General features: G+C 35.1%; 1 pseudogene; it reads left to right on the top strand.

Moving 5' to 3' along the window:
- Window positions 1-3021: 3021 nt before the first annotated feature.
- LOC139044320 (olfactory receptor 5AN1-like) lies at window positions 3022-3837 on the top strand (annotated as a pseudogene).
- The last annotated feature ends 282 nt before the right edge of the window (window positions 3838-4119 follow it).

Below are 4119 nucleotides of genomic sequence, written 5' to 3'. Positions count from 1 at the left end.
AGTTTGGATGTCTTCTTCATAAAAATATCTATTCAGTTCCTATACCAAAATTTTAATTGGACTATTTATTTGCTGTTGAATTGTATGAGTTCCTTATGTATTGTGGATATTAACCCCCTATGAGATATGTGATTTACAAATATTTTCTCCCATTCTGTAGATTACCTTTTCATTAGCTTATCGTTTCTTTTGTGTGCAGATGTTTTTTATTTTGATATAATCCTCCTTGATTATTTTTCATTTTTTGCTTGTGCTTTAGGTTTAATATTGAAGAAAGTCTTTTCCAATACATGATCAGAAGAATTTTCTCTATGTTTTCTTCTGGGAGTTTTATGGTTACTGGTCTTACATTTAAGTCTTTAATTCTTTTTGAGTTTATTTTTGTGAGCGGTGTAAGACTGGTGTATAGTTTCACTGTTTGCATGTAAATATCCAATTTTCCCAACCCTGTTTATTGACGAGACTGTATTTTTTCCATTGAGTATTTCACACTCTCTTGTCAAATGTTAGTTGATCGTATACGCACAGTTTTATTTCTGGGCTCTTGATTCTGTTCCATTGGTCTAAGTGTCTGTTTCTATGCTAGTACCATACTGCTTTGATTACTATGGCTTTGTAATATAGTTTGAAAACAGGAAGCGTAATGCCTCTTTGACAGCTTTATTCTTCTTTCTCAGGATTGCTTTGTCTGTTCAGGGCCTTTTGTATTTCCATAAAAATTTTAGGATTGTTTGTTCTATTTCTGCGAAAAATGTCACTGGAATCTTGGTAGAGACTGCATTGAATATACCGATGGCTTTGGTTGGTATGGACATTTTAATAATATTAATTCTTCAAATCCATGAACATGGGATACCTTTCCATTTACTTGTGTCTTTTTCAATTTCTTTTGTCAATGTCTTATAGTGTTCGGTGAAGAGAACTTTAACCTTCTTGGTTAAATTTATTGCTAAATATTTTATGTTTTTTGATGCTGTTGTGAATGAGATTATCTTCTTTATTTCTTTTTCAGACAATTTGTGTTAATTTGTATCCTGCAACTTTACTAAATTGATGGATTAGATCTAACAGTTTTTCGGTGAAGTTTTTATGATTTTCTATAGGTAAAATCATGTCATCTGCTTATAGACACAATTTCAATTCTTTATTTCCAATTCTGATGACTTTTATTATTATTTTTTGACCCAGTTGCACTGGCTCTGACCAAGTACTATCTTGAATAGGAATCTTGAGAATGGCCAACTTTGTCTTCTTCCTGATCTTAGAAAAAAGCTTTTGATCATTCACCATTTAGTATGATGTTAGATGTCGGCTTGTTGATAGGGCCTTAATTATGTTGCGTTTAGTTCCTTGTATACCTAATTTATTGAGAGTTTTTATCATTTAGTATTTTTTGTGAATTTTAAAATCTGTATTCATCAGGAATATTGGCCTGTAGTTTTCTTTTCTTGCAGTGTCCTTATCTGGCTTTGGTGTCAGTGCTGGTCTTATAAGTGCATTTAGAAGTGGTTCTTCATCTTCAGTTTTTTGGAAGAGTTTGAGAAAGATTGGTCTTAATTCTTCTTTAAATATTTGACAGAATTCGCCATAAAACCATCTGGTCCTGGGTTTTTCTTTGTTGGGAGGCTGTTGATTAATGATTCAATCTCCTTAATTGTTATCTGTCTGTTCAGATTTTGTTTCTTCCTGATTCAGTTTTTCTAGGTTGTATGTTTCTTGTAATTTATCTATGTCTTCTAGGTTGTTTAGCTTGCTGAAGAAACCATAGGACAAGAGAGTATTCTTGGTGTGGCACTGTGCCAGCAGGGTGAGGGGCAATGGAGTCAGAGTACAGCTTCTCCTTTACCCTTTTAATGTGGTTCTTCTTGTTCTCTGTGGTTAGTGGAGGTGCTTCAGCCTCATCCTCATGTTTTAGGATTTTTGCAATGATGTCCTGTCTGTGAATAGTTGGTAATTGTTCTTACGAGGGTTACCAAAGTCAGGAATGACCTATTTTGCCATCTTGATGATGCCACTCAGAACAGAAACTCTAAAGTCTGAACCCTAACCACAGTACTATGCTATTTCCTAAGTTGAAAAATATCCTACATTTGAGACAATATTTGATTGTAATTGTGAGTTTTACTTTCCTCCTTTTAAGAATGGCTCCTATGAAGACTTCCCTAAGAAGACATTTCATAACTTTATTAGCATACATGCTGTACACCAAGAAAATATCAGGATTATAAATTATGATACAATTTTCCAGGCCATTTTGGAGATATTATATTAAATATATTTGTAAAACAGTTTGAGAAGTTATTATAAACAGGGTAATTTTTCTTATAGGTGAAAGAAGAAATTTTTTAAAATCTATCTAGATGACTGTCTGGGAAAGAAGAGCTATTACAAGTTTATTCTGGAATGATGCCACTTATGCTTTACTATTATAAAGCCACAATTATATTTTTAATTATTAAAAGTCTTTTAAAAATTGATTTTAGTCAATGATATCTATCATAAATAATTCACTGAATTTCTATTGCTTTTTAAAAAGTTGATAGACAAAAGTTGTCTATCAATTTTTTAAATATCTTTTATTTATTTATTTATTTTTGAGAAAGATTGGCCTTGTGCTAACATCAGTGGCCGTCTTCCTCTACTTTATCTGTGGGACACCTGCCACAGTATTGCTTAATAAGCAGTGCACAGGTTCTTGCCTGAGATCTGAACTAGCGAACTCCAAGCAGTTGAAGTGGAGAGTGAAAGCTTAACCACTATGCCACCAGGCCAGCCCCAGATCTCTTCTAATTTTCATGAGACCTCATGAAGTAGTTGAGAACCTGAAACACTGAGAAGGTATTTCTTGACAATTGGAGAAGAAAACTGGGGTCTTTCCACCAGGACAATAAAGTGTTTTCCCTTTTTCAGTGCTCAATGAATGAAAAGAAATGGCATCTATGAGAATTGTAATGCTATTGTTTCACCTGTGTCTGCAATCCATTCTTTTGTCTCTTTTCTGATTTTAGGAGCACAAAGCCAATGGTTTGGGGAGGAAATATTACAGATATCACCCATTTCATCCTCTTGAGATTCTCGTATTTCTCCAGAGCTCTTTGTTGTATTGCCGTTGATCTACATTATGACTCTGACTTGGAACCCGTGCCTCCTCATCTTAATAAGGATAGATTACCCACATACACATCCATGCACTTCTTCCTCAGTTATCTTTCTCTCATTGATTATTTTGGACTTTGTCTCAACCATGGGACTGAGTGAGTCTTGTCTCATGACAGCCGTGTTTTATGACTGATATATTGGCATTTGTAACCTACTTCTCTAGTCATCCATCATATCACCAACCCTCTGTGTTCAGATAGTGCTTGTGTCCTATATGGTTGGACTCTCTGGTTCTATATCCAAATTATGTGTCATGCTTCAATCCTACTTCTGTGGGCCTGACGTCATCAACCACTTGTTCTGTGACATGCCCCAACTGTTAGTCCTCTTCTGCTCTGACACTTTCTCTGTAGAACTCATGATTGCTATGTTTACAATGATCTTTGGGATAACGTCTTAGTTATGATATCCTATGGCTATATTATCACTTTAGCTAAAGGCAGGTTCAAAGGTTTCAACCCCTGTGTTTCTCACTTGACAGCAGTGACCCTCTTGTGTACCTCAGGTATATTTGTCTACTTGAGTTCCAGTTCTGGCAGTTCCTCCAGCTTTGACAGTTTCACATCAGTCTTCTACACTGTGGTGATTCCCATATTGAATCTCTTGATTTACAGTCTGAGGAACAAGGAAATCAAAGGTGCCTTGAAGATGTTGCAAAATAAGTTAGAGTATTGCTGAGGTCACAGATTATGAGATTTCTGACCAATTTGTCTTGTCAGAATCACTTTCACCCACAACAATATACACACTAAAACACTATAACAAAATTCATACTATCTTTGGGCAAAGAAGGCTTGTTTGACCCAGATAATATGCCAAAATGAGCCAATAGCTTACTCAATGCCACACAGACACAATATCTGTAAGTCCTGGAGGTTCATTACTTTCACCCTACATGAGGAGTGGACTTGTCATTTATTAATCTATCTGCAAGTATTTGTGAAACATCAGGGTTTAGAA

Source organism: Equus asinus, unplaced genomic scaffold (genome assembly GCF_041296235.1).
Source record: "Equus asinus isolate D_3611 breed Donkey unplaced genomic scaffold, EquAss-T2T_v2 contig_800, whole genome shotgun sequence".
Taxonomy (NCBI): domain Eukaryota; kingdom Metazoa; phylum Chordata; class Mammalia; order Perissodactyla; family Equidae; genus Equus; species Equus asinus.
Note: the sequence above shows the minus strand (reverse complement) of the source record. Positions and strands in the feature narration are given on the sequence as shown.